At 36.1% G+C, this 12,353-nt stretch overlaps 1 protein-coding gene across 6 annotated transcripts in view; it reads right to left on the bottom strand.

The window, feature by feature from the left end:
• Positions 1 to 12,353, bottom strand: part of LOC150080831 (DNA (cytosine-5)-methyltransferase 3A-like) — a 945,959-nt gene that overhangs the window by 315,744 nt on the left and 617,862 nt on the right. The gene's annotated exons all lie outside the window — the stretch shown is intronic.

Here is a 12,353-nt window from a genome sequence, read left to right as displayed (position 1 = left end):
AAAAAAAAATCAAAAATTGAAACAAAAAATTAGTTAACTTGGGAACATATATATAATTAAAAAAAACAAAAAAAAACATATTACATATACAAACAAAATTAGTACTTTTTGTGCACCTAACACAAAGCAATCGCAATCTATTTGTCTATAAATTTATCTGGTCCAACAGATAACATTAAGAAGGGATAAACAATGGTTTTTGTTTGTTTGTTTTGATTTCGATTTTATTGGCGCATTAGCAGCTAGGGCTATAATGCGCCAAGATTAATACAATGGAGACCCATCCAGAATGAGAAACATAAAATAGTAGTCCTAACACATAATTTCTAGGCTTGACACCATCTCAACAAGTTTTTTCTTTTTCTTTCTTTTTTTTTTTTGTTACAACTGAAAATAAACATTTCTTAGTAAACTTCCTACCATTTATTATTACACCAATATTGTTTTAACAACATTAACTGTATCAAATGAATTATTCTATTATGTTAATGAGTTTTCATCAATAATCATAGCTTTTTCAAATTTTTATCTGCATGGCACCTTCTTAATAATAAATGTTATCAAATTTGACACTCCAATTATTAAAATATTCAATATCTCAGCTGTAAAATAAACTGAATATCTGTATAAATTAAGATAAACATATATAAATATATGTAAAATGTAAACATAAACTCTGTGTGTGTGTGTGTGTGTGTGTGTGTGTGTGTGTGTGTGTGTGTGTGTGTGTGTGTGTGTGTGTGTGTGTGTGTGTGTGTGTGTGTGTGTGTGTGTGTGTGTGTGTGTGTGTGTGTTCATTGAATTGTGACCACTCACCTAATACATGTGTTCGGCTACTGTTCACTCAGATAACAGCTGTTATTCGTCTAGGCATTGACTCCACTAGATATCAGAAAATGTCCGTAGGGATGTGCAGCCATGATTCCAGTAAGACTTTCCAGTGTCAGCATAGATGATAGTTGCATCACCATTAAACATGCCCCATATTAAGCAACCACTTCCACCTGCCTGCATAGTAGGTACCATGCATGATGTGTCCATGACTCATGTTGCTTACACCACACACGAAGGTGTCTGTCAGCATATTGCGCCAGATATTTTTAGTTATCTGAACAGCACATTAATTTCCAGTCCTCCAATGACGAACCGGCATCCTGTTGACACCACAGCATTCACCATAGATGATGATCAGTGGTGAGAAGGAGGGTGTCTTTTGGGTCGTCTGCTGTGGAATCCCATATGTCTGAGTATGGCACATCTTCATTTGGAATACTGTTCTTGCATTCCCCCATATTGTATTGTGAAGTCAATGGTCACAAACTGAGCTGCTGTTCAACCAACACAACAAGCTGCACCTTTCACTAACCACCTTGCATCATAATCCTTTACAGTTCTATGTGTAGGAAGCAGTTTGACCCCCATTCAACACTATTCTTTGTTTGTATACTTTAACCAGAGGGGGGCCATGAGCAACCGACAAGACATGCAGTTTCTGATATGAAAGCATCCAACGCACGAGCTGCCACAATTATTCCCTTGAAACTCTATTATATCCATAACTTATACTTTATCATCTCGACTTGCACGACCAAATGCAAATTGCCACTGCTGTAGCATACGGAGCGGTTTGGCTTTTTATACTGGAAGCTATGTGGCATAGTCCATTACAGATGGGGTGGTCACAATTCAGTGATCACTGAGCATGTGTGTATATATATATATATATATATATATATATATAAATTTAATTTAATTTTAATATAACTTTTATATATATATATATGCATGCTCAGTGATCATAACATATTTCATACTTTTATAATATTATTTTATAACTTTTATAATGTTATAGTAAGATAATCATATTAAGATATATACTTATATAGACCTATAGAAAATGCATAAGATAATATACAAAAACTTATTGTTGCTTACCCACAATCTAGGTGACTTCATCTGGGGTAAAACACCCAAATTGATAGTAAAACAGAAATAAGGGGTCCTCTGTTTCTGTGATGATCAAAATGCACTAATGCAAAATCAATTTTGAGGTTGAATAACCAATAATATAATTTGGTGTAATATAACATATAATAGAAGTTTGGTTAAGTAAATATAGAAGTCAACAATGAGTAGGAGGCAGAAAACAGCCAAGGACAACCGAGAACAGTTCGGGGATTTCATAGATTTATTTAAAATATGGGACACATAATATAAACATTAGTTCAATACATAATACACTTTTCAGTATTAAACTTAAGTGCATTCAAAACCCTAAGCAAGAAAGCCAATAATTATGACTTTAGATCTAGTCACCTTATGCACATCATACAAGACATTAGCAAATTCAGAATGAAAATTTTGCATACCAACATGCAACCAGAAAATTCTACTATACTCATCCTATATTTTCAAAACAAAATGATGGATAATTCAGATATACATAAATCAATTAACTTATGTACAGTAGACTGTTGAAATAATGGCACATTGAGATCGGATGTATACATACAGCACAGATGTCTTGCAGTGGCGAAAAAGGAAAACGGCAAGTCACATGATTACTGTATTTGCTTATGTTCGCCATTTTCAAAGTGAATTCTGTACTGATATCACGGATTATACCGCTGTTTTACATTTATTTTAAATTAAAAAACTCTCATTATGACTCCTAAAGTTAATAAACCTCATACAGAGAAGAAAAGAAGAACAACATTAAAGCTTAGTGACAAACTTCATATAATACAAATTATTACATTAGGGTTCATCATCATCAGCCATTTTCAATCCACTGCAGGATGAAGGCCTCTCCAGCAACTTTCCAGTTCCTTCTGTTTTGAGCACTGGCCATCCATTTACTACTCAAAAACTCATGAATTTCATCTATCCATCTCCGCCTTTGTCTTCCAGGTTTTCTTCTAGCTCCTCTTGGGTACCATTCTGTTATTTTCTTAGTCCATCTGTCATCATGTCTTCGAGCTATGTGTCCTGCCCAAGACCATTTTAGTTCTTTAGTTTTGATAAGAATGTCCTTTACTTGAGTTTGCTGCCTAATCCATGTGTTTCTCTTCTTATCTAACAGTCTGATTCCCAATATAATTCGTTCCATTCTTCGCTGTGTAGTTCTTAGCTTCTCTTCCATTCTTTTGGTGAGTGCCCAAGTTTCACTTCCATAAGTCATGGTGGGGAGTATACATTGATTCATTATTTTACGTTTCAGACAAACTGGGATATTGCTCTTCAGTATGTGACTATATTTCCTGAATGCTATCCATCCAAAATTTATTCTTCTCTTGACTTCCAGCCATTTATCATTATTACAGCTAATAACTTGTCCCAGATAAGTATATGACTCCACCTTTTCAATTACTGCTTCTTCAATCATTATTTCCCTTTCCGTGGCATACTTGTTCATCATTACTTTTGTTTTAGCCATATTCATCTTTAGTCCAAAATCCTTACTAACTGTGCATAACTGATTAAGATTTTCCTCTAATTCTTTGGGATCGTGGCTTATGACCACAATGTCATCTGCAAATCGTAAATGGTTTAGGTACTCTCCGTTCACATTGACTTCTTTCTGCGACCAGTCTAATCTTCTGAAAGCTTCCTCAAGGGCAGCAATAAACAGCTTCGGAGATATTGTGTCTCCTTGTCGAACTCCTTTCTCGATTTTAAATTTGCTACTGTCTTTGTCTAGTCTAATAAAGGATGTAGCACTCTCATATATTTTCTTCAAAATCATAATATATGGAGTATCTATGCCTTGTCTTTCCAGTGCCCGAAACATTGCCTTATGCTGTATGGAGTCAAATGCCTTTTCATAATCCACAAATGCCAGGCATAATGGTGTTTTATATTCATTTGCTTTCTCCATTAGCTGTGATATTACGTGAAGGTGATCCATAGTTGAGAATCCTGTCCTAAAGCCAGCTTGCTCTTTCGGTTGATTCTCATCAAGTATTCTTTCTAATCTGTTAGTAATGACCCTTGTGAACAACTTGTAGATGTGGGATAACAAGCTAATTGGTCTATAATTTCCAATTTCTGATTTATCTCCTTTCTTATGCAGCAAAACTATGATTGCATTATTCCACTGCTTAGGCATCACACCTTTTCTAATGCATTTTGTGAAGAGCCTTGCCAGTTTTTGTGTTATGTCTCTTCCTCCCAATTTTAAAAACTCTACAGTAACTTCATCTTCCCCCGGGGCTTTCCGATTCTTCATTTTCTTCAATGCATGTTCTACCTCATCAGGAAGAATATCGGGTATGTCGTATGTGTTGCTACTTTGCAATCCATCTTCTCCACTGCTGGTATCATTCCCTTGCTGCTTGTATAATTCCCTATAGTAGTCTTCTGCTATTTGAATTATGCCTTCTCTGCTGTTTATAATTACACCATCGCTATTCTTCAGTTTCAGTATCATTTGTCTTTCTGTATTACTGCTCATGGCTGCTGATTTAAATCCTTTGTTTTCCCCTAATGCTTGTTCTACTTTTCTTGTGTTAAATCTTCTTATGTCCTCTCTGAGTCTCTTTCTAATGGCTTTGCATAACTCAGTATACTCAATTTTTGCCCTGTCAGTGTTTTTCTTGCTCTTCATTTGTCGTCTTTGGTTCATCATGACAAGTGTTTCTTGACTAATTTTTTCTTCTTTGGATTTCTGTTTCCCTATAGGTTTCTTGGGCTTTATCACTTTCAGAAAGTTGTAATATTCCTCGTCGATATCTTGGTCCTGAGCAGTCTGCAGAAGCTCAAACTTGTTCTTAAGTTCCAGTACATACTGCTTTTTCTCCTCCTCTGTTATTTCAAAGACCTTTGTATTATTTTCTCGAGTCAGTTTTTTCCTTTCCTTTCCTACATCTATATCAAGTGTACATCTTACCATTCTGTGATCACTTCCAACATTTACCTTACTCAGGACGGTAATATCATTCACAATATATCTTCTGTTAGTGAGGATGAAGTCGATTTTATTAGTTGTTAATCCATTTGGACTCTTCCATGTCCACTTTCTGTTCACCCTTTTCTTGAAAAAAGTGTTCATTACTGACATTCCTTGAGATTCTGCAAATTCCCCAAGTCTTTCACCTCTTTTATTTCTTTCACCAATTCCAAAATTTCCTATAGTTCCTCTTTCTGCGCTGTTTTGCCTTTTTCCAACCTTAGGTTTACCTGGAATGTTATTTTATCTGGAAACTGCGCATGTTCTCTGGTCGATTTGCCTGTTTTGCTAGACGAAAAAACCCCAGTTTCTGGGAAAGCAAAAACCTTGCTATCTACGCCTGAGACCGACTAACTCAGCCATGGAGTGAAAAAAGCCCATTAAAGTTCCTCGCATCATAAACAGGATTCAAACCAGGCTTTTTTCAATGTGGTGTGTGGGAGAACGGTGACGTATGTGCTACCCACGCATACCAAAGTGTGTACTTTGTGGGATTCTTCCTCTTGCTCAGAATAATCACCGGAGAGGGCATAAATTCAAATTGAGGAAAGACAGATGTAGGACAGATGTGCGGAAATTTGACTTCAGCCAGTGGGTAGTTGGTTGGTGGAACAGACTTTCATCCCTTGTTGTGGAAGTTGATAGCCTAAATAAATTTAAGGCTCAGCTGGACAGGTATTTCGAACGAACGGAGGGGTGAAGTGGAAGTTTTTTTTTTTTTTTTGGCTGATGCTGCATAAGCTTGCTTTCTTGCATCATATGCCTCTACTAATGCTAATGTTAATGCTAATGTGCTACCCACCAGTAGCGCAGCTACCCTTTTTCGGGGCTGGAGGCAAAGAATATGTTCGGGCCCCTACTTAATTAATGAAAATTGCAAAAAGAGGAGACAGCCAAACATGCTGGGCCCCTAAAGAGCCCAGGCCCAAAGGCAATTGGGCCCAAATTGCCTTGCCTGCCTACATGGTAGCTACGCCACTGCTATCCATGCATACTAAACTTAATATAATAAAGAAAATAGAATGGGGCATAAGGAGAAGTGTATTAATGGCAGAATATAACATTGGATCATCAACATGTTCATGTTCTTTTTATATGCAGTTATTAAACTGAATTCTTAATCTCTCTATTTCTTATTTGGCCTATTTATTTGTGCATTAAATATATTAAAAATAAAATTTTTTAGATGACGGAAAAATCAAAATAACGGCACCTTGAAACCCTGAAGGTGCCATTATTCTGAAAGTCTACTGTAATGATTTGCTACCTATTAATAACAAATATTAATATCAGATTTAAATACACTAGACCATTTGGCTTAAAAGCATGTAATTACAAAATAACAGTTACCAACCTTCACAATATTAGCAGTGGACAAGATATATGTTGCCACAAGCCTTCTTTGTGCAGGTACACAGACCCTAATCATAACCACATTATAATTGACAACTTAAATATAATCCCATACCCAGAGCTCAGAGATATTTTTTATCACTAGGTTTTAAATTTCGATCCAGCCTACCAATAAATAAATCAACATTCAAAAAACAGCTCTACCACAATTTATTAAAATATTGCATAAAATACTCATATAAACACAATATTCCTGTTGAGGCATACCTTATGTGGCTGTTCATAATATTAAATATCATAAGTAGCAAATATGACCATCTGCAAATCATATGTGACAAACAGCACAACACAAAATTAATAAATAAGGAACTCAAAGAAATACATAATTTTTTTTATTATACCCGTTGACGAAGAGGCATGTAATTACACAATTATTTGTAAAGCATATTACACAGAAATTATTAAGACTGAATTACAATCTAGCAACACATACATATACATAGCATCCTTCCCTAAGGTAATAAGCAAAAAACCAATAGCTTTGCATAAAAAATTAAAATTAAACTACAATAACCTAAAGCAGTGTTTCTCAACCTTTTTTTTAATTATCGCACGCTAAAGGGCTTTTTTTAGGCAATTTTTTTTCTTAATCGCCCGCACCCCCATAAAATTTTATACAAGAAAATACTTTATACTTAACTCATTTTATTCAATGGGCTACTTGAGCCTGATGCTTCTCAGCTAAAAGTTCAATGTTTTGTATGATGTTAATAAGTTTAATTCTAATATCTCCCCTTGAACAAATATCAATTCTGTTTCTTTCCTTTGTTAGTATTTTATTTTCTGAACTAAAACCACTAAAAGTACTTTGACCATTTCAGCCCATATTGTTGGATAAAGAAGTTTAGTTCTTTTTTATCTCAACAACTCAGCCATTTCAACCTTTTCGAATTTATATGTGCATTCTTCTTTACATTTTAATTCAACGAGTTGTTCTTGAATTTCTTCAATAGCAGATCTCGCATTGCATCCAATTGGATCTAACATCCAAGGATTCACTTCGAAAGAAAATAAATCTGAAAATCTATTTTTCATTTCACCTTTAATTCTTAACTCATTCTCGATGAGAGATTCATTGATATCAGTCAACTCTTGCATACCATGAAATTGTTTTCTCATTTAACTGCTTTCAAATATTTCCGATTTTCAGTGAAGGCTTTTAATATGCATTTTCAGTCTATCACTGTAATTAATTTCCACTGAAGTTGAATTGCTACTACATTAAGTTTTCGAAAAATCCAAGCCATATAGTATATGTTGTTTTTGTGTTTGATGATCTCCTTGGATAAATCTGTGTCTCCTTTGCTTTCTAAAAAACTAATTCTTATCAAAAAGGTTTATAAATTTTGTTAGACAGTTTCTTTTAGAAAGCCATCTGACTTCTGTATGTTAAAAGAAGCCTCACATACTGTTCTTCATTATCAACACAAAATTTTCTGAAAATGCAATGATATTTGCTTTGGGACTTTATTTTACTGATGGTTTTAATAACTATACTGAGAGACTGAAAAAGAACTGGAGTAATATTTTTTTGCAACCAGATGTCGGTGCACAGTGGATTGTATTGAAAGAACTGTTGCACATGGAAGACTACTGTACAAATTGGAGCAGTATGGCATTAAGGGCAAGTTGCTACAATAGATAAAGGGATGGTTCAGTGAGAGAAGAGAGAGTGGTAATCAATGGACACTGCTCTTTGTAGACTAATATTATTAGTGGAGACCCCCAGGGTTCGGTGTTGTTTTCTGTATTTATCAATGATATTGATGAAGGCATATTAGAGATAATGTCTAAGTTTACAGATGATAAGAAGGTTGAGAGGGTTGTTAATGAGTAGAATAATGATAGTATACTACTGCAACTGGATCTAGAAAAGTTGAGCAGATGGGCTGAGAGGTGACAAATGAAGTTTAACATTGACAAATGTAAAGTACAGCAGGCCCCCGTTATAACGCGGTTCGCTTTACGCGGATTCGCTATAACGCTGTTCTTATATTATAACCCATATCTGACTATAACGCTCTTTTACAGATTGCATTTTTGGCATATTTAACGAAATCGTTTCATTTGATGGAGTCGATAGCTTGAAAATAATGAATAGCAAAACAGCTTTAAAACGTTTGGTTTCCCACGCCGACTTGAGAAATTTTCCCACGCTCAGTGAAATTTTCTCGCACGCTAATTTAATTGCAGTACAGTGACTTGTTACGTAGTTCCGAGATCAACATTTTTAAAAATGATCAAGTATATTGCTTGTAATATTTGCGTTATATGCATTTATCCGAAGTCTACTCATCACTCAGTACGGTATTAGACATCATGCGTAACGGAAAGTTTACTTGAACATTGTATCATAATTAATTCAACCAACGAGGTTACATTTTCGAAGAGCTAATAATGAGCGATAGGAATGAAAAAGCAACAACGTCTGGGCGCAGTACGAAGACTATAAATGTAAGAAAAAGACTGAATTTGAAAATCAAATTAGACGTTTTGAAGCGAATCGATTCCGGTCAAAGACATGCGGATGTGTGCCATAATTTATGACTCGCAAGTTTAACTGTAAGAACAATTATAAACAAAAAAATAAAGAAATAATTTTAGCGGCGGGAAAGATAGCTGTTCCACTGCAAACAACTAGGGCTAGGCCGGCTATTAGGATTGAAATGGAAAGACTAACTAATTTTATTGAAGATAATATCCAATGCAGAATTCAGTTAAGTTAAATATTAAAAAAAAAAAAAAAAAATAGAGAGAGAGAGAGAGAGAGAGAAAGATTAGCCAATATGATGATCTGAAGAAAACTCGCCTAAAAAAAAAAAAAAAAAATGTGGAACCATTTAAATCTGGTAAGGGCTGGTAGAATAAATTTAAAATCCAGGGAGAAGCCTAGTGCAGATCAAGGAGCCGAAACTTTCAAAAAAGAACTTGTTAAAATTATTGAAGAGGGGTATTATGTGTTATACTTCTCAACAAGTTTTTAACATAGATGAAGTGGGACTTCTGTGGAAACGAATGCCTAAAAGAAGTTTCATATTGAAAGAACAAAAAACATGCCAAGTTTCAAAGCGGCGAATGATCAGTTGACTTTATTGTTGGGTGGTAATGCTGTGGGCCATTTAAAATTAATACCCCTTTTAGTTTATTTGGAAGAGGGCCAAAGTTCAACTCAAAATCCACACATTTTTCATGATTAAATTCATCCATTAAATTAAATCAATTAAATTCATTATTTTAATTGGAATTTTAAGTTTACTTTTGATACGCAAGTAGTTACCACATAATTATACGTATGTAATGCAGAATATTTTATATGTGCAAATATTTGAATATTAAATATTTTGACCGACATTTGTGCATCTTTTCATTACTGTTTATTATTGATTAGGAAATATACTATGGCACCGACCGCAGCTCATAAATACATATGTTACCTTATGGGAAAGCGGCGCTCGCTTAGCGCGGATTCACTTAGCGCTCTGTTTTTCCGGAACGAATGATTAGCGTTAAGCGGGGGTCACCTGTACTGCATATGGGTAGAAGTAATCCCAATGTAAAGTAACGTACCAACTGTGTGGTACTACACTCGGGATAGTAGAGAATGAAAAGGTCCTGGGGGTAACTGTGCAGTCAGATATGAAGTTTTCTGAGCCGTGCAGACAGGTTGCAAGAGCAGCTCATGGTGACTTGTCAATCATATACAGAAATTTTGCTAGCAGGAAGGAGGTAATTGTCCTTTTGAGTAAGACAATGGTCAGACCACCTTGAGTACTGCATACAGGTCTGGAGGCCTCATTTTAGGAAGGATGTAGAGTTGAAAGAAATAGTAATAATAGTAATAGAGGCATATGAGGCAAGAAAGCAAGCATATGAGCTTATGTATCATCAGCCAAAATAAAAAAAAAAAAAAATTCACACAACCATTCCCTCTAAATGTTTGTCCAGTTCCTCTTTGAATTTATTTAAGCTATCAACTTCCACAACAACTGATAGAACTTTTTTCCAGCAATTCACCACCCATTGGCTAAAGGCAAATTTCCACACATCTATTCTACAACTGTCTTTCCTCAATTTGAATTTATGCCCCCTTAGGTTTGTAATCTGAGCAAGTGGAAGAATTCCATCAGAATTCAGCGTGCTCAACCCATTCAAGGCCTTATAACCTCAAACAGACAACCTCGCAGGCCTAGTCTTCAGCTGCTGCAATTTGCAGAATTTAAGCTTCTCCTGGTAAAAGGATCCCTTCATTCCCCCACCAATCTTGTTGCCCTTCTCTGTACACGCTCAAGCAAATCTACATCCTACCTAAAATGAGGCCTCCAGACCTGTACGCAGTACTCAAGGCATGGCCTAACCATTGCCTTATCAAAGGGATAAAGGGATTTCCCTGCTAGCAAAATTCCTGTATATCCCTGACTGACAAAACCCCATGAGCTGCTCTTGCAGCCTGTCTGCATTGCTCAGAAAACTTCATATCTGACTGCACAATTATTCCAAGGTCTTTTTCATTTTCTACCACCCAAAGTGTAGCATCACACAGTTGGTACGTTCCTCTGGGGTTACTTCTACCGATAAGCAGTAATTTGCATTTGTCAATGTTAAACTTCATTTGCCACTTCTCAGCCCATCTGCCCAAATTTTCTAGATCCTGTTGCAGTAGCACACTGCCATTACTGTCATTACTGTACTTAACCACCCTGCCAACCTTTGTATCATCTGCAAACTTCAACACTAAGCCTGATATACCTTCATCAATATCACTGATAAATAAACAAAACAACAATGGGCTCAACACCAAACCCTGTGGAACTCCACTAATAACATTAGTTCACGAAGAGCAGTGCTAATTGTCTTCTCCCACTCAACCACCCTTTTATCCATTGTAGCAACTTACCCTTAATACCATTCTGCTCCAATTTATACAATAATCTTCCATTCGCAACAGTGTCAAAAGCTTTCTTAAATCCAAGTATATGATATCAAAATTATATTTTGCATCCAGTTCCTTTGTAACCATATCATACCATCCAATCAAATTTTTCAGAAAAGACTTTCCCTTAACAAACCCATGCTGTGTCTGAATTATTGCTGCAGTCTTGTCTAGATGATCCTGCAATGCATCTTTAACCAGTGATGTCATTATTTTAACCAGAACAGAAGTTAAACTAACTGGTCTATAATTACTCGTGTCAGCCTTTGATACCCCTTTGTGAAAATATTGACATATCTCCAGTCCGTGGGGACTTCCCCTGAGTCCATCCTTGGACTCAGGGGAGGTAACTAAAAAACCCTTAGCCATAATTATGGCTAAGAGTTTGCTTAGTTACTTTGCCACCTCATTTAATATAACTCCGTAGGGCCTCCATAGCCGAGTGGGCAGGAGCAGGAGTGCAGTAGCACACACTCTTTGAGTAGACCGGGGTTCAAGCCCCTGACTGCTGAATACAGTCGATCTGCCAACTCGCACTGGACCAGTGTGGCAGATTATGGTCCATTTCCCTCAGCATGAATTGTTGAGGAGGCTTCCATCCTGGAGTGGGTTGATAATGCCTGCACTTTACTTTAATATAACTGGATAGATCCCATCCACCCCAGGTGCCTTTCTTATGTTTAACTTCAACAATTTCTTCTCCACTTTTCTCTCAGTTATTACAAAATCATTAAGCACCTGGCCACAATTTGATAACTTTTTGGCATTTATCTTCCTTAATAACTCCTCATGTGTGAATTTAGATGCAAAATACTCATTCAGTTTGCTTGCTATCTGAGCAGGATCATCAACAGTCGAACCATCGATATCAAGTGGACCAATCTGATTCATCCCCTTTCTTTTAGAGTTTATATAAGTAAAGGTCCTTGAGGTTGTCACAGACATTCTCTCAGATATGCCAGACAAGCTGTACTTGCTACCTGGGAGTCTAAAACGCTGATGGAACTGATATTCAGGTGGCACTCAAGTCAAGTGGACCCAATTTCGGCGAAGTCCGAACGG

This window comes from Mastigoproctus giganteus, chromosome 9, assembly GCF_048544385.1.
Source record: "Mastigoproctus giganteus isolate SK-2022 chromosome 9, ASM4854438v1, whole genome shotgun sequence".
Lineage (NCBI taxonomy): Eukaryota > Metazoa > Arthropoda > Arachnida > Uropygi > Thelyphonidae > Mastigoproctus > Mastigoproctus giganteus.
The sequence above is the reverse complement of the archived record's forward strand: the minus strand, read 5'-3'. Positions and strand labels throughout refer to the sequence as shown.